Source organism: Garra rufa, unplaced genomic scaffold (assembly GCF_049309525.1).
Source record: "Garra rufa unplaced genomic scaffold, GarRuf1.0 hap1_unplaced_001, whole genome shotgun sequence".
NCBI lineage: Eukaryota > Metazoa > Chordata > Actinopteri > Cypriniformes > Cyprinidae > Garra > Garra rufa.
Genome location: NW_027394276.1, coordinates 3840029 through 3861237, shown reverse-complemented (window position 1 = coordinate 3861237; position 21209 = coordinate 3840029). Strand labels below are relative to the sequence as shown.

Below are 21209 nucleotides of genomic sequence, written 5' to 3'. Positions count from 1 at the left end.
CCCAACATGTTTACGACGGGTAACGGTGAGCTGTAATTGCGTTGCAGTTTAACGATACTTGTCTTGAGAACACATTGACAAAACAACAAACCTTCTGGCTCTGGCGCACTATCATCAGCAGACCGTTTTTTTGGCGAGGAAAAAAAAACCTAAACGAAACAAGGCTATATTTCTCAACAAAACTCTAAGCCTCCAGAGAGACTAGCAAAAATTGCCAAAGATAACTGTATTTCAAGTCATCCTGGCGGGGTATTGGGTAAAGTTTTCAACCAGCAATGATCGCGCCTCGGACAAACCTCATAGGCTACAATATTGCCTCTGCGAAAGAATGCCGGCGACGGTCGTGACCTTTTTCTGCACCTACGTGGATGTGAACCGACAAGGTGGTAGCAAGCTTTAAACTGCCGCACAAACAGTCTCCTGCCACGGGTTGCTGCACCGTGTTTCTACGGAACAGATTAGAGGTGTTTTGTGTGTCCTCCTTATCTAACACACTCAGTTCAGTTCTTTGAGTTCTCTACTAATGAACTGATGATCTGAATCAGGAGTGCTAAATAAAAGATGTCACGTAAAATGACGAGGTGGCCGAGTGGTTAAGGCGATGCAAGGCTAATCCGTTGTGCTAGGCACACCTTGGTTTGTGTGGGTTTGAATCCCGTCCTCTTCATTTGATGATTTAGCACCACTGAGAGCCCACCAGAACAGACAGGCCCAACCTGTTTACGATGGGTAGCGGTGAGCTGTGATTGTGCTGTAGTTTAATGATACCTGCAGCGAAGTCTTGAGAGCATATTGACAAAACAACAAATCTTCTGGCTCCGGCACGCTATGATCTGTAGACACCTCTTTGACGAGGACCAACAACCAGCCACTCCAACAAAACGAAGCAAAACTTTGTTTTTCAAGAAGCGTCCAGAGAGACCGGCAAAAACTGTCGAAGCTGACTGTATTTCAAATCATCCCGATGGGATACCGGGGAAAGTTTACAACCAGCAATGATCACACCTCAGATAAACCACACAAGCTACAACATTGCCTCTGCGATAGAATACCGGTGACGGTCGTGACCTTTTCTTGCAGCTACGTGGATGTGATCCGACAAGGTGATAGCAAGCTGGATGAGCCCCAGAGACAGATCATCAGTGAAGACCTCTTCACCTAGACGGCCATCGACGCAAGACTGTGAAAACCAGATCCTCTCCAATCTGACACTGTGGCAACATGGAACTTTTGCATCTACATTAATATTAGTCTGTTTGTTCTTATTCTGAGGTCACCGTAGCCGCCATATCCATTCTGTATTCCGATTAGATGGTCACTGCAGTCCCCCGGATCCAGTCCGTACCAAGAGCAGATGGTGGATCAGCACCTTCAGCCGAATGTCAGCGGATACCATGTCAACTAGATGAGCCCCAGAGACAGATCATCAGTAAAGAATGAATCCACATGCCACAGCAAACTCGAGCTGGTGAAAATGTTCACCAAACACCCGCCGCTGACTTCTTTTAAAAGAAGCCAGCTTATTGAAGGTGCACAGGATAAACGCCCTGAGAAAGCTGTGCCTCGCAACCCTAAGAATGGCATAGGCGTTAGTGGACACCTGACGCGCGTGCAAAACACCGGCATTTCACACGTCCCTGGGTGGGCTCGAACCACCAACCTTTCGGTTAACAGCCGAACGCGCTAACCGATTGCGCCACAGAGACAGACATTGCGCATCTGCTGCCGCGGGATCACGGTTGTAAAAGCAAGGGTTAGGGTTAGGGATTAGAATCGCACGTACTAACAGGCTGTTTTGAAAGATGTTTCCGGAGCTCGCAAAATCCACTTAGCCTGTGCGGAGAATGGGCACGCTGGAGCCCGCCACCCTGTTGGGAAGAAAGAGCGCCAACAGAGCCGCCCAACGTGGGGCTCGAACCCACGACCCTGAGATTAAGAGTCTCATGCTCTACCGACTGAGCTAGCCGGGCTGGTTGTGGTCTCCTTCACCGGGTCGGACGCAGTTTTCATCGGCTCCCAAATGACACAGGCGAAACGGAGGCTCTCGCGTTGTGCAAGACTGTCGAGCCGTCCCGTGGGTAGTGCTTAGAGCAGGCTTAGAGTTTTCTTCTGTCAGTTTTGACCCAATCTGTTATTGGGAAGCGCAGTTTGACCCAGCAGTGCGGGCCAACAACATGTTCTGTCTTGCCGCGTGAAGGCGGTTCAATGCTTTGGTCAGCGTATGGTTGAGATGTGATTTTCCACCAATTTGGGGCACCTTTCTTATGGAAATCAAGGATAAATCTATATAAGGATAAGGATAAATCTTCTATATTTCGGTGGTCTTTTGCAAACACTAGATTTATATGTCAATTCCAACATAACACCGACAGTTACGCAACAGTCCCGGGATCGTTAATAGTTACGCCTCCAACATTTGCATCGCCCAATCATCGGTAACGTCAGTACATCAGTAAAACAAGGCAAGCCACTGAAGGGACACGGTTAGCTTAATGCTAGCGCTAGCCTGTTACATTGCAGTACAAAAGATATCACTTACCACATAAACAGAGAGATGACTGTGCTGATGATGGTGAATGATGGAGAAATAACTGCGCTGATGATGGCGAATGATTTACAGATCCAGAGTATCACCGAGAAGCAGCTGAACTTGTGTGGTAAGAAGCGCTCCCTCTGCATTATAACTTTACACAGAGCACATGGATCACAGTAATGAGACTAAAATGTCTGCGATACAAAACGGCAGATTCAACAAACCACATATTAAAAGCCGCTAGAGCTCCTAATTAAATAAATATTTTTATCAATGTGCCAGCTATAGAGATGAGCAGCTCTGTGAAACAGCCAATCGGAGCAGAGCTCATTAATATTCATGAAGCTTCCAAAAAAGGCAATAACAGAGCATTTCATTCTAGGGACAAATCCTAGGGTTGTAAATGGTCCTGTAAAACCGTTTCTGGAGATTGTTTGCCCTTTCCTATGCCATATACCTTCTATGCAGATATCAAAGAACAAATTAAAATATTCTCTCAATGCATTTTATGGCAACTTTAAGTTGATAGAACCAGCTGACATCTTATCCTGACATTCTGAATATCAAGGCTGGTGACACCCACCAACAAAAATGTAAAAAAAAAAAAAAAAAAAATCTCAATCATAACGACTCATAAGATTTTTAATCTGATATTTACATTTTTCAGAGACCACTCTGACCATACTCTCTTCTTCTATGCTGCTTAAATGCCACACAGAACGTTCATCAATGGTGTGGAGCATATGAAACAAACCATTACCCCACACCCGATTCACGCTCAGAAAAGAGTATCAAAGCTCATCATCGTAGTTTGGGAGACACTACACTTTTGAAACACATTTCCTAGTTAGAAACTATAGAAATGATCCCTGAAAGTATAGTCTTGACCTCCATTTTGCAAAACCAGCTTAGGCGAGTTCTGACACTTTGAGTCTCAGAGATGGTTACAACCTAACAACAGAGATGAGAAAAGTTACATTTGAAACATCATTAGAGTCCTAAAATTTTGTTTGTAATTTTAGTTGGATGCAGTTTTCATTGGCCCCCAAATTACACAGGCAAAACTGAGGCTCTCGCGTTGTGCGAGACTGTCAACCCGTCCCGTGGGTAGGGCTTAAAGCAGGCTTAGAGATTTCTTCTGTCAGTTTTGACCCAATCTGTTTTTGGGAAGCGCAGTTTGACCCAGCAGTGCGGGCCAACAACATGTTCTGTTTTGCCGCGTGAAGGCGGTTTAATGCTTTGGACAGCGTATGGTTGAGATGTGATTTTCCACCAATTTGGGGCACCTTTCTTATGGAAATCAAGGATGATTTCATGGGAAATGGCAAACTGGTGTAGCGTTTGGCTAATAAGCTAAAGCTACAAAGGATGTACCGGTGCCCCGTCGTCCGAGCAGAATCCACATTCGGCCGTAATCGGAGGTTACTACTAACGTTCGATTGTGTCTCATAGGGAGTTTGGCGCAGGGCCTCAGTGGAAAACAGGCCCTCGGCGGCTGAAACAAAAGACGAAGAATGCATCCACATGCACATGAATCAGGAATGTTAAATAAAGAAACCCCGCCGGATGACGAGGTGGTCCAGTGGTTAAGGCGGTTGAAGGCTAATACATTGTGCTCGACACGCATTCGAAGCTTTAGCGCCACTGAGAGGCCACCGGACCAGACAGGCCCAACATGTTTACGACGGGTAACGGTGAGCTGTAATTGCGTTGCAGTTTAACGATACTTGTCTTGAGAACACATTGACAAAACAACAAACCTTCTGGCTCTGGCGCACTATCATCAGCAGACCGTTTTTTTGGCGAGGAAAAAAAAACCTAAACGAAACAAGGCTATATTTCTCAACAAAACTCTAAGCCTCCAGAGAGACTAGCAAAAATTGCCAAAGATAACTGTATTTCAAGTCATCCTGGCGGGGTATTGGGTAAAGTTTTCAACCAGCAATGATCGCGCCTCGGACAAACCTCATAGGCTACAATATTGCCTCTGCGAAAGAATGCCGGCGACGGTCGTGACCTTTTTCTGCACCTACGTGGATGTGAACCGACAAGGTGGTAGCAAGCTTTAAACTGCCGCACAAACAGTCTCCTGCCACGGGTTGCTGCACCGTGTTTCTACGGAACAGATTAGAGGTGTTTTGTGTGTCCTCCTTATCTAACACACTCAGTTCAGTTCTTTGAGTTCTCTACTAATGAACTGATGATCTGAATCAGGAGTGCTAAATAAAAGATGTCACGTAAAATGACGAGGTGGCCGAGTGGTTAAGGCGATGCAAGGCTAATCCGTTGTGCTAGGCACACCTTGGTTTGTGTGGGTTTGAATCCCGTCCTCTTCATTTGATGATTTAGCACCACTGAGAGCCCACCAGAACAGACAGGCCCAACCTGTTTACGATGGGTAGCGGTGAGCTGTGATTGTGCTGTAGTTTAATGATACCTGCAGCGAAGTCTTGAGAGCATATTGACAAAACAACAAATCTTCTGGCTCCGGCACGCTATGATCTGTAGACACCTCTTTGACGAGGACCAACAACCAGCCACTCCAACAAAACGAAGCAAAACTTTGTTTTTCAAGAAGCGTCCAGAGAGACCGGCAAAAACTGTCGAAGCTGACTGTATTTCAAATCATCCCGATGGGATATCGGGGAAAGTTTACAACCAGCAATGATCACACCTCAGATAAACCACACAAGCTACAACATTGCCTCTGCGATAGAATACCGGTGACGGTCGTGACCTTTTCTTGCAGCTACGTGGATGTGATCCGACAAGGTGATAGCAAGCTGGATGAGCCCCAGAGACAGATCATCAGTGAAGACCTCTTCACCTAGACGGCCATCGACGCAAGACTGTGAAAACCAGATCCTCTCCAATCTGACACTGTGGCAACATGGAACTTTTGCATCTACATTAATATTAGTCTGTTTGTTCTTATTCTGAGGTCACCGTAGCCGCCATATCCATTCTGTATTCCGATTAGATGGTCACTGCAGTCCCCCGGATCCAGTCCGTACCAAGAGCAGATGGTGGATCAGCACCTTCAGCCGAATGTCAGCGGATACCATGTCAACTAGATGAGCCCCAGAGACAGATCATCAGTAAAGAATGAATCCACATGCCACAGCAAACTCGAGCTGGTGAAAATGTTCACCAAACACCCGCCGCTGACTTCTTTTAAAAGAAGCCAGCTTATTGAAGGTGCACAGGATAAACGCCCTGAGAAAGCTGTGCCTCGCAACCCTAAGAATGGCATAGGCGTTAGTGGACACCTGACGCGCGTGCAAAACACCGGCATTTCACACGTCCCTGGGTGGGCTCGAACCACCAACCTTTCGGTTAACAGCCGAACGCGCTAACCGATTGCGCCACAGAGACAGACATTGCGCATCTGCTGCCGCGGGATCACGGTTGTAAAAGCAAGGGTTAGGGTTAGGGATTAGAATCGCACGTACTAACAGGCTGTTTTGAAAGATGTTTCCGGAGCTCGCAAAATCCACTTAGCCTGTGCGGAGAATGGGCACGCTGGAGCCCGCCACCCTGTTGGGAAGAAAGAGCGCCAACAGAGCCGCCCAACGTGGGGCTCGAACCCACGACCCTGAGATTAAGAGTCTCATGCTCTACCGACTGAGCTAGCCGGGCTGGTTGTGGTCTCCTTCACCGGGTCGGACGCAGTTTTCATCGGCTCCCAAATGACACAGGCGAAACGGAGGCTCTCGCGTTGTGCAAGACTGTCGAGCCGTCCCGTGGGTAGTGCTTAGAGCAGGCTTAGAGTTTTCTTCTGTCAGTTTTGACCCAATCTGTTATTGGGAAGCGCAGTTTGACCCAGCAGTGCGGGCCAACAACATGTTCTGTCTTGCCGCGTGAAGGCGGTTCAATGCTTTGGTCAGCGTATGGTTGAGATGTGATTTTCCACCAATTTGGGGCACCTTTCTTATGGAAATCAAGGATAAATCTATATAAGGATAAGGATAAATCTTCTATATTTCGGTGGTCTTTTGCAAACACTAGATTTATATGTCAATTCCAACATAACACCGACAGTTACGCAACAGTCCCGGGATCGTTAATAGTTACGCCTCCAACATTTGCATCGCCCAATCATCGGTAACGTCAGTACATCAGTAAAACAAGGCAAGCCACTGAAGGGACACGGTTAGCTTAATGCTAGCGCTAGCCTGTTACATTGCAGTACAAAAGATATCACTTACCACATAAACAGAGAGATGACTGTGCTGATGATGGTGAATGATGGAGAAATAACTGCGCTGATGATGGCGAATGATTTACAGATCCAGAGTATCACCGAGAAGCAGCTGAACTTGTGTGGTAAGAAGCGCTCCCTCTGCATTATAACTTTACACAGAGCACATGGATCACAGTAATGAGACTAAAATGTCTGCGATACAAAACGGCAGATTCAACAAACCACATATTAAAAGCCGCTAGAGCTCCTAATTAAATAAATATTTTTATCAATGTGCCAGCTATAGAGATGAGCAGCTCTGTGAAACAGCCAATCGGAGCAGAGCTCATTAATATTCATGAAGCTTCCAAAAAAGGCAATAACAGAGCATTTCATTCTAGGGACAAATCCTAGGGTTGTAAATGGTCCTGTAAAACCGTTTCTGGAGATTGTTTGCCCTTTCCTATGCCATATACCTTCTATGCAGATATCAAAGAACAAATTAAAATATTCTCTCAATGCATTTTATGGCAACTTTAAGTTGATAGAACCAGCTGACATCTTATCCTGACATTCTGAATATCAAGGCTGGTGACACCCACCAACAAAAATGTAAAAAAAAAAAAAAAAAATCTCAATCATAACGACTCATAAGATTTTTAATCTGATATTTACATTTTTCAGAGACCACTCTGACCATGCTCTCTTCTTCTATGCTGCTTAAATGCCACACAGAACGTTCATCAATGGTGTGGAGCATATGAAACAAACCATTACCCCACACCCGATTCACGCTCAGAAAAGAGTATCAAAGCTCATCATCGTAGTTTGGGAGACACTACACTTTTGAAACACATTTCCTAGTTAGAAACTATAGAAATGATCCCTGAAAGTATAGTCTTGACCTCCATTTTGCAAAACCAGCTTAGGCGAGTTCTGACACTTTGAGTCTCAGAGATGGTTACAACCTAACAACAGAGATGAGAAAAGTTACATTTGAAACATCATTAGAGTCCTAAAATTTTGTTTGTAATTTTAGTTGGATGCAGTTTTCATTGGCCCCCAAATTACACAGGCGAAACTGAGGCTCTCGCGTTGTGCGAGACTGTCAACCCGTCCCGTGGGTAGGGCTTAAAGCAGGCTTAGAGATTTCTTCTGTCAGTTTTGACCCAATCTGTTTTTGGGAAGCGCAGTTTGACCCAGCAGTGCGGGCCAACAACATGTTCTGTTTTGCCGCGTGAAGGCGGTTTAATGCTTTGGACAGCGTATGGTTGAGATGTGATTTTCCACCAATTTGGGGCACCTTTCTTATGGAAATCAAGGATGATTTCATGGGAAATGGCAAACTGGTGTAGCGTTTGGCTAATAAGCTAAAGCTACAAAGGATGTACCGGTGCCCCGTCGTCCGAGCAGAATCCACATTCGGCCGTAATCGGAGGTTACTACTAACGTTCGATTGTGTCTCATAGGGAGTTTGGCACAGGGCCTCAGTGGAAAACAGGCCCTCGGCGGCTGAAACAAAAGACGAAGAATGCATCCACATGCACATGAATCAGGAATGTTAAATAAAGAAACCCCGCCGGATGACGAGGTGGTCCAGTGGTTAAGGCGGTTGAAGGCTAATACATTGTGCTCGACACGCATTCGAAGCTTTAGCGCCACTGAGAGGCCACCGGACCAGACAGGCCCAACATGTTTACGACGGGTAACGGTGAGCTGTAATTGCGTTGCAGTTTAACGATACTTGTCTTGAGAACACATTGACAAAACAACAAACCTTCTGGCTCTGGCGCACTATCATCAGCAGACCGTTTTTTTGGCGAGGAAAAAAAAACCTAAACGAAACAAGGCTATATTTCTCAACAAAACTCTAAGCCTCCAGAGAGACTAGCAAAAATTGCCAAAGATAACTGTATTTCAAGTCATCCTGGCGGGGTATTGGGTAAAGTTATCAACCAGCAATGATCGCGCCTCGGACAAACCTCATAGGCTACAATATTGCCTCTGCGAAAGAATGCCGGCGACGGTCGTGACCTTTTTCTGCACCTACGTGGATGTGAACCGACAAGGTGGTAGCAAGCTTTAAACTGCCGCACAAACAGTCTCCTGCCACGGGTTGCTGCACCGTGTTTCTACGGAACAGATTAGAGGTGTTTTGTGTGTCCTCCTTATCTAACACACTCAGTTCAGTTCTTTGAGTTCTCTACTAATGAACTGATGATCTGAATCAGGAGTGCTAAATAAAAGATGTCACGTAAAATGACGAGGTGGCCGAGTGGTTAAGGCGATGCAAGGCTAATCCGTTGTGCTAGGCACACCTTGGTTTGTGTGGGTTTGAATCCCGTCCTCTTCATTTGATGATTTAGCACCACTGAGAGCCCACCAGAACAGACAGGCCCAACCTGTTTACGATGGGTAGCGGTGAGCTGTGATTGTGCTGTAGTTTAATGATACCTGCAGCGAAGTCTTGAGAGCATATTGACAAAACAACAAATCTTCTGGCTCCGGCACGCTATGATCTGTAGACACCTCTTTGACGAGGACCAACAACCAGCCACTCCAACAAAACGAAGCAAAACTTTGTTTTTCAAGAAGCGTCCAGAGAGACCGGCAAAAACTGTCGAAGCTGACTGTATTTCAAATCATCCCGATGGGATACCGGGGAAAGTTTACAACCAGCAATGATCACACCTCAGATAAACCACACAAGCTACAACATTGCCTCTGCGATAGAATACCGGTGACGGTCGTGACCTTTTCTTGCAGCTACGTGGATGTGATCCGACAAGGTGATAGCAAGCTGGATGAGCCCCAGAGACAGATCATCAGTGAAGACCTCTTCACCTAGACGGCCATCGACGCAAGACTGTGAAAACCAGATCCTCTCCAATCTGACACTGTGGCAACATGGAACTTTTGCATCTACATTAATATTAGTCTGTTTGTTCTTATTCTGAGGTCACCGTAGCCGCCATATCCATTCTGTATTCCGATTAGATGGTCACTGCAGTCCCCCGGATCCAGTCCGTACCAAGAGCAGATGGTGGATCAGCACCTTCAGCCGAATGTCAGCGGATACCATGTCAACTAGATGAGCCCCAGAGACAGATCATCAGTAAAGAATGAATCCACATGCCACAGCAAACTCGAGCTGGTGAAAATGTTCACCAAACACCCGCCGCTGACTTCTTTTAAAAGAAGCCAGCTTATTGAAGGTGCACAGGATAAACGCCCTGAGAAAGCTGTGCCTCGCAACCCTAAGAATGGCATAGGCGTTAGTGGACACCTGACGCGCGTGCAAAACACCGGCATTTCACACGTCCCTGGGTGGGCTCGAACCACCAACCTTTCGGTTAACAGCCGAACGCGCTAACCGATTGCGCCACAGAGACAGACATTGCGCATCTGCTGCCGCGGGATCACGGTTGTAAAAGCAAGGGTTAGGGTTAGGGATTAGAATCGCACGTACTAACAGGCTGTTTTGAAAGATGTTTCCGGAGCTCGCAAAATCCACTTAGCCTGTGCGGAGAATGGGCACGCTGGAGCCCGCCACCCTGTTGGGAAGAAAGAGCGCCAACAGAGCCGCCCAACGTGGGGCTCGAACCCACGACCCTGAGATTAAGAGTCTCATGCTCTACCGACTGAGCTAGCCGGGCTGGTTGTGGTCTCCTTCACCGGGTCGGACGCAGTTTTCATCGGCTCCCAAATGACACAGGCGAAACGGAGGCTCTCGCGTTGTGCAAGACTGTCGAGCCGTCCCGTGGGTAGTGCTTAGAGCAGGCTTAGAGTTTTCTTCTGTCAGTTTTGACCCAATCTGTTATTGGGAAGCGCAGTTTGACCCAGCAGTGCGGGCCAACAACATGTTCTGTCTTGCCGCGTGAAGGCGGTTCAATGCTTTGGTCAGCGTATGGTTGAGATGTGATTTTCCACCAATTTGGGGCACCTTTCTTATGGAAATCAAGGATAAATCTATATAAGGATAAGGATAAATCTTCTATATTTCGGTGGTCTTTTGCAAACACTAGATTTATATGTCAATTCCAACATAACACCGACAGTTACGCAACAGTCCCGGGATCGTTAATAGTTACGCCTCCAACATTTGCATCGCCCAATCATCGGTAACGTCAGTACATCAGTAAAACAAGGCAAGCCACTGAAGGGACACGGTTAGCTTAATGCTAGCGCTAGCCTGTTACATTGCAGTACAAAAGATATCACTTACCACATAAACAGAGAGATGACTGTGCTGATGATGGTGAATGATGGAGAAATAACTGCGCTGATGATGGCGAATGATTTACAGATCCAGAGTATCACCGAGAAGCAGCTGAACTTGTGTGGTAAGAAGCGCTCCCTCTGCATTATAACTTTACACAGAGCACATGGATCACAGTAATGAGACTAAAATGTCTGCGATACAAAACGGCAGATTCAACAAACCACATATTAAAAGCCGCTAGAGCTCCTAATTAAATAAATATTTTTATCAATGTGCCAGCTATAGAGATGAGCAGCTCTGTGAAACAGCCAATCGGAGCAGAGCTCATTAATATTCATGAAGCTTCCAAAAAAGGCAATAACAGAGCATTTCATTCTAGGGACAAATCCTAGGGTTGTAAATGGTCCTGTAAAACCGTTTCTGGAGATTGTTTGCCCTTTCCTATGCCATATACCTTCTATGCAGATATCAAAGAACAAATTAAAATATTCTCTCAATGCATTTTATGGCAACTTTAAGTTGATAGAACCAGCTGACATCTTATCCTGACATTCTGAATATCAAGGCTGGTGACACCCACCAACAAAAATGTAAAAAAAAAAAAAAAAAAAATCTCAATCATAACGACTCATAAGATTTTTAATCTGATATTTACATTTTTCAGAGACCACTCTGACCATACTCTCTTCTTCTATGCTGCTTAAATGCCACACAGAACGTTCATCAATGGTGTGGAGCATATGAAACAAACCATTACCCCACACCCGATTCACGCTCAGAAAAGAGTATCAAAGCTCATCATCGTAGTTTGGGAGACACTACACTTTTGAAACACATTTCCTAGTTAGAAACTATAGAAATGATCCCTGAAAGTATAGTCTTGACCTCCATTTTGCAAAACCAGCTTAGGCGAGTTCTGACACTTTGAGTCTCAGAGATGGTTACAACCTAACAACAGAGATGAGAAAAGTTACATTTGAAACATCATTAGAGTCCTAAAATTTTGTTTGTAATTTTAGTTGGATGCAGTTTTCATTGGCCCCCAAATTACACAGGCAAAACTGAGGCTCTCGCGTTGTGCGAGACTGTCAACCCGTCCCGTGGGTAGGGCTTAAAGCAGGCTTAGAGATTTCTTCTGTCAGTTTTGACCCAATCTGTTTTTGGGAAGCGCAGTTTGACCCAGCAGTGCGGGCCAACAACATGTTCTGTTTTGCCGCGTGAAGGCGGTTTAATGCTTTGGACAGCGTATGGTTGAGATGTGATTTTCCACCAATTTGGGGCACCTTTCTTATGGAAATCAAGGATGATTTCATGGGAAATGGCAAACTGGTGTAGCGTTTGGCTAATAAGCTAAAGCTACAAAGGATGTACCGGTGCCCCGTCGTCCGAGCAGAATCCACATTCGGCCGTAATCGGAGGTTACTACTAACGTTCGATTGTGTCTCATAGGGAGTTTGGCGCAGGGCCTCAGTGGAAAACAGGCCCTCGGCGGCTGAAACAAAAGACGAAGAATGCATCCACATGCACATGAATCAGGAATGTTAAATAAAGAAACCCCGCCGGATGACGAGGTGGTCCAGTGGTTAAGGCGGTTGAAGGCTAATACATTGTGCTCGACACGCATTCGAAGCTTTAGCGCCACTGAGAGGCCACCGGACCAGACAGGCCCAACATGTTTACGACGGGTAACGGTGAGCTGTAATTGCGTTGCAGTTTAACGATACTTGTCTTGAGAACACATTGACAAAACAACAAACCTTCTGGCTCTGGCGCACTATCATCAGCAGACCGTTTTTTTGGCGAGGAAAAAAAAACCTAAACGAAACAAGGCTATATTTCTCAACAAAACTCTAAGCCTCCAGAGAGACTAGCAAAAATTGCCAAAGATAACTGTATTTCAAGTCATCCTGGCGGGGTATTGGGTAAAGTTTTCAACCAGCAATGATCGCGCCTCGGACAAACCTCATAGGCTACAATATTGCCTCTGCGAAAGAATGCCGGCGACGGTCGTGACCTTTTTCTGCACCTACGTGGATGTGAACCGACAAGGTGGTAGCAAGCTTTAAACTGCCGCACAAACAGTCTCCTGCCACGGGTTGCTGCACCGTGTTTCTACGGAACAGATTAGAGGTGTTTTGTGTGTCCTCCTTATCTAACACACTCAGTTCAGTTCTTTGAGTTCTCTACTAATGAACTGATGATCTGAATCAGGAGTGCTAAATAAAAGATGTCACGTAAAATGACGAGGTGGCCGAGTGGTTAAGGCGATGCAAGGCTAATCCGTTGTGCTAGGCACACCTTGGTTTGTGTGGGTTTGAATCCCGTCCTCTTCATTTGATGATTTAGCACCACTGAGAGCCCACCAGAACAGACAGGCCCAACCTGTTTACGATGGGTAGCGGTGAGCTGTGATTGTGCTGTAGTTTAATGATACCTGCAGCGAAGTCTTGAGAGCATATTGACAAAACAACAAATCTTCTGGCTCCGGCACGCTATGATCTGTAGACACCTCTTTGACGAGGACCAACAACCAGCCACTCCAACAAAACGAAGCAAAACTTTGTTTTTCAAGAAGCGTCCAGAGAGACCGGCAAAAACTGTCGAAGCTGACTGTATTTCAAATCATCCCGATGGGATATCGGGGAAAGTTTACAACCAGCAATGATCACACCTCAGATAAACCACACAAGCTACAACATTGCCTCTGCGATAGAATACCGGTGACGGTCGTGACCTTTTCTTGCAGCTACGTGGATGTGATCCGACAAGGTGATAGCAAGCTGGATGAGCCCCAGAGACAGATCATCAGTGAAGACCTCTTCACCTAGACGGCCATCGACGCAAGACTGTGAAAACCAGATCCTCTCCAATCTGACACTGTGTCAACATGGAACTTTTGCATCTACATTAATATTAGTCTGTTTGTTCTTATTCTGAGGTCACCGTAGCCGCCATATCCATTCTGTATTCCGATTAGATGGTCACTGCAGTCCCCCGGATCCAGTCCGTACCAAGAGCAGATGGTGGATCAGCACCTTCAGCCGAATGTCAGCGGATACCATGTCAACTAGATGAGCCCCAGAGACAGATCATCAGTAAAGAATGAATCCACATGCCACAGCAAACTCGAGCTGGTGAAAATGTTCACCAAACACCCGCCGCTGACTTCTTTTAAAAGAAGCCAGCTTATTGAAGGTGCACAGGATAAACGCCCTGAGAAAGCTGTGCCTCGCAACCCTAAGAATGGCATAGGCGTTAGTGGACACCTGACGCGCGTGCAAAACACCGGCATTTCACACGTCCCTGGGTGGGCTCGAACCACCAACCTTTCGGTTAACAGCCGAACGCGCTAACCGATTGCGCCACAGAGACAGACATTGCGCATCTGCTGCCGCGGGATCACGGTTGTAAAAGCAAGGGTTAGGGTTAGGGATTAGAATCGCACGTACTAACAGGCTGTTTTGAAAGATGTTTCCGGAGCTCGCAAAATCCACTTAGCCTGTGCGGAGAATGGGCACGCTGGAGCCCGCCACCCTGTTGGGAAGAAAGAGCGCCAACAGAGCCGCCCAACGTGGGGCTCGAACCCACGACCCTGAGATTAAGAGTCTCATGCTCTACCGACTGAGCTAGCCGGGCTGGTTGTGGTCTCCTTCACCGGGTCGGACGCAGTTTTCATCGGCTCCCAAATGACACAGGCGAAACGGAGGCTCTCGCGTTGTGCAAGACTGTCGAGCCGTCCCGTGGGTAGTGCTTAGAGCAGGCTTAGAGTTTTCTTCTGTCAGTTTTGACCCAATCTGTTATTGGGAAGCGCAGTTTGACCCAGCAGTGCGGGCCAACAACATGTTCTGTCTTGCCGCGTGAAGGCGGTTCAATGCTTTGGTCAGCGTATGGTTGAGATGTGATTTTCCACCAATTTGGGGCACCTTTCTTATGGAAATCAAGGATAAATCTATATAAGGATAAGGATAAATCTTCTATATTTCGGTGGTCTTTTGCAAACACTAGATTTATATGTCAATTCCAACATAACACCGACAGTTACGCAACAGTCCCGGGATCGTTAATAGTTACGCCTCCAACATTTGCATCGCCCAATCATCGGTAACGTCAGTACATCAGTAAAACAAGGCAAGCCACTGAAGGGACACGGTTAGCTTAATGCTAGCGCTAGCCTGTTACATTGCAGTACAAAAGATATCACTTACCACATAAACAGAGAGATGACTGTGCTGATGATGGTGAATGATGGAGAAATAACTGCGCTGATGATGGCGAATGATTTACAGATCCAGAGTATCACCGAGAAGCAGCTGAACTTGTGTGGTAAGAAGCGCTCCCTCTGCATTATAACTTTACACAGAGCACATGGATCACAGTAATGAGACTAAAATGTCTGCGATACAAAACGGCAGATTCAACAAACCACATATTAAAAGCCGCTAGAGCTCCTAATTAAATAAATATTTTTATCAATGTGCCAGCTATAGAGATGAGCAGCTCTGTGAAACAGCCAATCGGAGCAGAGCTCATTAATATTCATGAAGCTTCCAAAAAAGGCAATAACAGAGCATTTCATTCTAGGGACAAATCCTAGGGTTGTAAATGGTCCTGTAAAACCGTTTCTGGAGATTGTTTGCCCTTTCCTATGCCATATACCTTCTATGCAGATATCAAAGAACAAATTAAAATATTCTCTCAATGCATTTTATGGCAACTTTAAGTTGATAGAACCAGCTGACATCTTATCCTGACATTCTGAATATCAAGGCTGGTGACACCCACCAACAAAAATGTAAAAAAAAAAAAAAAAAAATCTCAATCATAACGACTCATAAGATTTTTAATCTGATATTTACATTTTTCAGAGACCACTCTGACCATACTCTCTTCTTCTATGCTGCTTAAATGCCACACAGAACGTTCATCAATGGTGTGGAGCATATGAAACAAACCATTACCCCACACCCGATTCACGCTCAGAAAAGAGTATCAAAGCTCATCATCGTAGTTTGGGAGACACTACACTTTTGAAACACATTTCCTAGTTAGAAACTATAGAAATGATCCCTGAAAGTATAGTCTTGACCTCCATTTTGCAAAACCAGCTTAGGCGAGTTCTGACACTTTGAGTCTCAGAGATGGTTACAACCTAACAACAGAGATGAGAAAAGTTACATTTGAAACATCATTAGAGTCCTAAAATTTTGTTTGTAATTTTAGTTGGATGCAGTTTTCATTGGCCCCCAAATTACACAGGCAAAACTGAGGCTCTCGCGTTGTGCGAGACTGTCAACCCGTCCCGTGGGTAGGGCTTAAAGCAGGCTTAGAGATTTCTTCTGTCAGTTTTGACCCAATCTGTTTTTGGGAAGCGCAGTTTGACCCAGCAGTGCGGGCCAACAACATGTTCTGTTTTGCCGCGTGAAGGCGGTTTAATGCTTTGGACAGCGTATGGTTGAGATGTGATTTTCCACCAATTTGGGGCACCTTTCTTATGGAAATCAAGGATGATTTCATGGGAAATGGCAAACTGGTGTAGCGTTTGGCTAATAAGCTAAAGCTACAAAGGATGTACCGGTGCCCCGTCGTCCGAGCAGAATCCACATTCGGCCGTAATCGGAGGTTACTACTAACGTTCGATTGTGTCTCATAGGGAGTTTGGCGCAGGGCCTCAGTGGAAAACAGGCCCTCGGCGGCTGAAACAAAAGACGAAGAATGCATCCACATGCACATGAATCAGGAATGTTAAATAAAGAAACCCCGCCGGATGACGAGGTGGTCCAGTGGTTAAGGCGGTTGAAGGCTAATACATTGTGCTCGACACGCATTCGAAGCTTTAGCGCCACTGAGAGGCCACCGGACCAGACAGGCCCAACATGTTTACGACGGGTAACGGTGAGCTGTAATTGCGTTGCAGTTTAACGATACTTGTCTTGAGAACACATTGACAAAACAACAAACCTTCTGGCTCTGGCGCACTATCATCAGCAGACCGTTTTTTTGGCGAGGAAAAAAAAACCTAAACGAAACAAGGCTATATTTCTCAACAAAACTCTAAGCCTCCAGAGAGACTAGCAAAAATTGCCAAAGATAACTGTATTTCAAGTCATCCTGGCGGGGTATTGGGTAAAGTTTTCAACCAGCAATGATCGCGCCTCGGACAAACCTCATAGGCTACAATATTGCCTCTGCGAAAGAATGCCGGCGACGGTCGTGACCTTTTTCTGCACCTACGTGGATGTGAACCGACAAGGTGGTAGCAAGCTTTAAACTGCCGCACAAACAGTCTCCTGCCACGGGTTGCTGCACCGTGTTTCTACGGAACAGATTAGAGGTGTTTTGTGTGTCCTCCTTATCTAACACACTCAGTTCAGTTCTTTGAGTTCTCTACTAATGAACTGATGATCTGAATCAGGAGTGCTAAATAAAAGATGTCACGTAAAATGACGAGGTGGCCGAGTGGTTAAGGCGATGCAAGGCTAATCCGTTGTGCTAGGCACACCTTGGTTTGTGTGGGTTTGAATCCCGTCCTCTTCATTTGATGATTTAGCACCACTGAGAGCCCACCAGAACAGACAGGCCCAACCTGTTTACGATGGGTAGCGGTGAGCTGTGATTGTGCTGTAGTTTAATGATACCTGCAGCGAAGTCTTGAGAGCATATTGACAAAACAACAAATCTTCTGGCTCCGGCACGCTATGATCTGTAGACACCTCTTTGACGAGGACCAACAACCAGCCACTCCAACAAAACGAAGCAAAACTTTGTTTTTCAAGAAGCGTCCAGAGAGACCGGCAAAAACTGTCGAAGCTGACTGTATTTCAAATCATCCCGATGGGATATCGGGGAAAGTTTACAACCAGCAATGATCACACCTCAGATAAACCACACAAGCTACAACATTGCCTCTGCGATAGAATACCGGTGACGGTCGTGACCTTTTCTTGCAGCTACGTGGATGTGATCCGACAAGGTGATAGCAAGCTGGATGAGCCCCAGAGACAGATCATCAGTGAAGACCTCTTCACCTAGACGGCCATCGACGCAAGACTGTGAAAACCAGATCCTCTCCAATCTGACACTGTGGCAACATGGAACTTTTGCATCTACATTAATATTAGTCTGTTTGTTCTTATTCTGAGGTCACCGTAGCCGCCATATCCATTCTGTATTCCGATTAGATGGTCACTGCAGTCCCCCGGATCCAGTCCGTACCAAGAGCAGATGGTGGATCAGCACCTTCAGCCGAATGTCAGCGGATACCATGTCAACTAGATGAGCCCCAGAGACAGATCATCAGTAAAGAATGAATCCACATGCCACAGCAAACTCGAGCTGGTGAAAATGTTCACCAAACACCCGCCGCTGACTTCTTTTAAAAGAAGCCAGCTTATTGAAGGTGCACAGGATAAACGCCCTGAGAAAGCTGTGCCTCGCAACCCTAAGAATGGCATAGGCGTTAGTGGACACCTGACGCGCGTGCAAAACACCGGCATTTCACACGTCCCTGGGTGGGCTCGAACCACCAACCTTTCGGTTAACAGCCGAACGCGCTAACCGATTGCGCCACAGAGACAGACATTGCGCATCTGCTGCCGCGGGATCACGGTTGTAAAAGCAAGGGTTAGGGTTAGGGATTAGAATCGCACGTACTAACAGGCTGTTTTGAAAGATGTTTCCGGAGCTCGCAAAATCCACTTAGCCTGTGCGGAGAATGGGCACGCTGGAGCCCGCCACCCTGTTGGGAAGAAAGAGCGCCAACAGAGCCGCCCAACGTGGGGCTCGAACCCACGACCCTGAGATTAAGAGTCTCATGCTCTACCGACTGAGCTAGCCGGGCTGGTTGTGGTCTCCTTCACCGGGTCGGACGCAGTTTTCATCGGCTCCCAAATGACACAGGCGAAACGGAGGCTCTCGCGTTGTGCAAGACTGTCGAGCCGTCCCGTGGGTAGTGCTTAGAGCAGGCTTAGAGTTTTCTTCTGTCAGTTTTGACCCAATCTGTTATTGGGAAGCGCAGTTTGACCCAGCAGTGCGGGCCAACAACATGTTCTGTCTTGCCGCGTGAAGGCGGTTCAATGCTTTGGTCAGCGTATGGTTGAGATGTGATTTTCCACCAATTTGGGGCACCTTTCTTATGGAAATCAAGGATAAATCTATATAAGGATAAGGATAAATCTTCTATATTTCGGTGGTCTTTTGCAAACACTAGATTTATATGTCAATTCCAACATAACACCGACAGTTACGCAACAGTCCCGGGATCGTTAATAGTTACGCCTCCAACATTTGCATCGCCCAATCATCGGTAACGTCAGTACATCAGTAAAACAAGGCAAGCCACTGAAGGGACACGGTTAGCTTAATGCTAGCGCTAGCCTGTTACATTGCAGTACAAAAGATATCACTTACCACATAAACAGAGAGATGACTGTGCTGATGATGGTGAATGATGGAGAAATAACTGCGCTGATGATGGCGAATGATTTACAGATCCAGAGTATCACCGAGAAGCAGCTGAACTTGTGTGGTAAGAAGCGCTCCCTCTGCATTATAACTTTACACAGAGCACATGGATCACAGTAATGAGACTAAAATGTCTGCGATACAAAACGGCAGATTCAACAAACCACATATTAAAAGCCGCTAGAGCTCCTAATTAAATAAATATTTTTATCAATGTGCCAGCTATAGAGATGAGCAGCTCTGTGAAACAGCCAATCGGAGCAGAGCTCATTAATATTCATGAAGCTTCCAAAAAAGGCAATAACAGAGCATTTCATTCTAGGGACAAATCCTAGGGTTGTAAATGGTCCTGTAAAACCGTTTCTGGAGATTGTTTGCCCTTTCCTATGCCATATACCTTCTATGCAGATATCAAAGAACAAATTAAAATATTCTCTCAATGCATTTTATGGCAACTTTAAGTTGATAGAACCAGCTGACATCTTATCCTGACATTCTGAATATCAAGGCTGGTGACACCCACCAACAAAAATGTAAAAAAAAAAAAAAAAAAAATCTCAATCATAACGACTCATAAGATTTTTAATCTGATATTTACATTTTTCAGAGACCACTCTGACCATACTCTCTTCTTCTATGCTGCTTAAATGCCACACAGAACGTTCATCAATGGTGTGGAGCATATGAAACAAACCATTACCCCACACCCGATTCACGCTCAGAAAAGAGTATCAAAGCTCATCATCGTAGTTTGGGAGACACTACACTTTTGAAACACATTTCCTAGTTAGAAACTATAGAAATGATCCCTGAAAGTATAGTCTTGACCTCCATTTTGCAAAACCAGCTTAGGCGAGTTCTGACACTTTGAGTCTCAGAGATGGTTACAACCTAACAACAGAGATGAGAAAAGTTACATTTGAAACATCATTAGAGTCCTAAAATTTTGTTTGTAATTTTAGTTGGATGCAGTTTTCATTGGCCCCCAAATTACACAGGCAAAACTGAGGCTCTCGCGTTGTGCGAGACTGTCAACCCGTCCCGTGGGTAGGGCTTAAAGCAGGCTTAGAGATTTCTTCTGTCAGTTTTGACCCAATCTGTTTTTGGGAAGCGCAGTTTGACCCAGCAGTGCGGGCCAACAACATGTTCTGTTTTGCCGCGTGAAGGCGGTTTAATGCTTTGGACAGCGTATGGTTGAGATGTGATTTTCCACCAATTTGGGGCACCTTTCTTATGGAAATCAAGGATGATTTCATGGGAAATGGCAAACTGGTGTAGCGTTTGGCTAATAAGCTAAAGCTACAAAGGATGTACCGGTGCCCCGTCGTCCGAGCAGAATCCACATTCGGCCGTAATCGGAGGTTACTACTAACGTTCGATTGTGTCTCATAGGGAGTTTGGCGCAGGGCCTCAGTGGAAAACAGGCCCTCGGCGGCTGAAACAAAAGACGAAGAATGCATCCACATGCACATGAATCAGGAATGTTAAATAAAGAAACCCCGCCGGATGACGAGGTGGTCCAGTGGTTAAGGCGGTTGAAGGCTAATACATTGTGCTCGACACGCATTCGAAGCTTTAGCGCCACTGAGAGGCCACCGGACCAGACAGGCCCAACATGTTTACGACGGGTAACGGTGAGCTGTAATTGCGTTGCAGTTTAACGATACTTGTCTTGAGAACACATTGACAAAACAACAAACCTTCTGGCTCTGGCGCACTATCATCAGCAGACCGTTTTTTTGGCGAGGAAAAAAAAACCTAAACGAAACAAGGCTATATTTCTCAACAAAACTCTAAGCCTCCAGAGAGAC

The 21209-nt window shown here is 45.9% G+C and overlaps 20 non-coding genes across 20 annotated transcripts; all 20 read right to left on the bottom strand.

Moving 5' to 3' along the window:
• Nucleotides 1-189: 189 nt before the first annotated feature.
• On the bottom strand, nucleotides 190-330 carry LOC141303749 (U4 spliceosomal RNA). Its single transcript, XR_012343716.1, has one exon. It is a non-coding gene; the product is annotated as a U4 spliceosomal RNA (small nuclear RNA).
• Nucleotides 331-910: 580 nt separating this feature from the next.
• Nucleotides 911-1050, bottom strand: LOC141303780 (U4 spliceosomal RNA). The gene has a single exon (XR_012343747.1). It is a non-coding gene; the product is annotated as a U4 spliceosomal RNA (small nuclear RNA).
• A 582-nt stretch (nucleotides 1051-1632) lies between these two features.
• On the bottom strand, nucleotides 1633-1706 carry trnan-guu (transfer RNA asparagine (anticodon GUU)). The gene has a single exon. It is a non-coding gene; the product is annotated as a tRNA-Asn (tRNA).
• A 1496-nt stretch (nucleotides 1707-3202) lies between these two features.
• LOC141303719 (small nucleolar RNA U3) lies at nucleotides 3203-3418 on the bottom strand. The gene has a single exon (XR_012343689.1). It is a non-coding gene; the product is annotated as a small nucleolar RNA U3 (small nucleolar RNA).
• A 973-nt stretch (nucleotides 3419-4391) lies between these two features.
• LOC141303748 (U4 spliceosomal RNA) lies at nucleotides 4392-4532 on the bottom strand. The gene has a single exon (XR_012343715.1). It is a non-coding gene; the product is annotated as a U4 spliceosomal RNA (small nuclear RNA).
• Nucleotides 4533-5112: 580 nt separating this feature from the next.
• Nucleotides 5113-5252, bottom strand: LOC141303776 (U4 spliceosomal RNA). Its single transcript, XR_012343744.1, has one exon. It is a non-coding gene; the product is annotated as a U4 spliceosomal RNA (small nuclear RNA).
• Nucleotides 5253-5834: 582 nt separating this feature from the next.
• Nucleotides 5835-5908, bottom strand: trnan-guu (transfer RNA asparagine (anticodon GUU)). Its single transcript has one exon. It is a non-coding gene; the product is annotated as a tRNA-Asn (tRNA).
• A 1494-nt stretch (nucleotides 5909-7402) lies between these two features.
• Nucleotides 7403-7618, bottom strand: LOC141303721 (small nucleolar RNA U3). Its single transcript, XR_012343691.1, has one exon. It is a non-coding gene; the product is annotated as a small nucleolar RNA U3 (small nucleolar RNA).
• A 973-nt stretch (nucleotides 7619-8591) lies between these two features.
• LOC141303771 (U4 spliceosomal RNA) lies at nucleotides 8592-8732 on the bottom strand. Its single transcript, XR_012343738.1, has one exon. It is a non-coding gene; the product is annotated as a U4 spliceosomal RNA (small nuclear RNA).
• Nucleotides 8733-9312: 580 nt separating this feature from the next.
• LOC141303778 (U4 spliceosomal RNA) lies at nucleotides 9313-9452 on the bottom strand. Its single transcript, XR_012343746.1, has one exon. It is a non-coding gene; the product is annotated as a U4 spliceosomal RNA (small nuclear RNA).
• A 582-nt stretch (nucleotides 9453-10034) lies between these two features.
• trnan-guu (transfer RNA asparagine (anticodon GUU)) lies at nucleotides 10035-10108 on the bottom strand. Its single transcript has one exon. It is a non-coding gene; the product is annotated as a tRNA-Asn (tRNA).
• A 1496-nt stretch (nucleotides 10109-11604) lies between these two features.
• LOC141303717 (small nucleolar RNA U3) lies at nucleotides 11605-11820 on the bottom strand. Its single transcript, XR_012343686.1, has one exon. It is a non-coding gene; the product is annotated as a small nucleolar RNA U3 (small nucleolar RNA).
• A 973-nt stretch (nucleotides 11821-12793) lies between these two features.
• On the bottom strand, nucleotides 12794-12934 carry LOC141303747 (U4 spliceosomal RNA). The gene has a single exon (XR_012343714.1). It is a non-coding gene; the product is annotated as a U4 spliceosomal RNA (small nuclear RNA).
• Nucleotides 12935-13514: 580 nt separating this feature from the next.
• LOC141303775 (U4 spliceosomal RNA) lies at nucleotides 13515-13654 on the bottom strand. The gene has a single exon (XR_012343743.1). It is a non-coding gene; the product is annotated as a U4 spliceosomal RNA (small nuclear RNA).
• Nucleotides 13655-14236: 582 nt separating this feature from the next.
• trnan-guu (transfer RNA asparagine (anticodon GUU)) lies at nucleotides 14237-14310 on the bottom strand. The gene has a single exon. It is a non-coding gene; the product is annotated as a tRNA-Asn (tRNA).
• A 1495-nt stretch (nucleotides 14311-15805) lies between these two features.
• On the bottom strand, nucleotides 15806-16021 carry LOC141303716 (small nucleolar RNA U3). The gene has a single exon (XR_012343685.1). It is a non-coding gene; the product is annotated as a small nucleolar RNA U3 (small nucleolar RNA).
• A 973-nt stretch (nucleotides 16022-16994) lies between these two features.
• Nucleotides 16995-17135, bottom strand: LOC141303745 (U4 spliceosomal RNA). Its single transcript, XR_012343713.1, has one exon. It is a non-coding gene; the product is annotated as a U4 spliceosomal RNA (small nuclear RNA).
• Nucleotides 17136-17715: 580 nt separating this feature from the next.
• LOC141303773 (U4 spliceosomal RNA) lies at nucleotides 17716-17855 on the bottom strand. Its single transcript, XR_012343740.1, has one exon. It is a non-coding gene; the product is annotated as a U4 spliceosomal RNA (small nuclear RNA).
• A 582-nt stretch (nucleotides 17856-18437) lies between these two features.
• trnan-guu (transfer RNA asparagine (anticodon GUU)) lies at nucleotides 18438-18511 on the bottom strand. Its single transcript has one exon. It is a non-coding gene; the product is annotated as a tRNA-Asn (tRNA).
• Nucleotides 18512-20007: 1496 nt separating this feature from the next.
• Nucleotides 20008-20223, bottom strand: LOC141303715 (small nucleolar RNA U3). Its single transcript, XR_012343684.1, has one exon. It is a non-coding gene; the product is annotated as a small nucleolar RNA U3 (small nucleolar RNA).
• Between the last annotated feature and the right edge of the window lie 986 nt (nucleotides 20224-21209).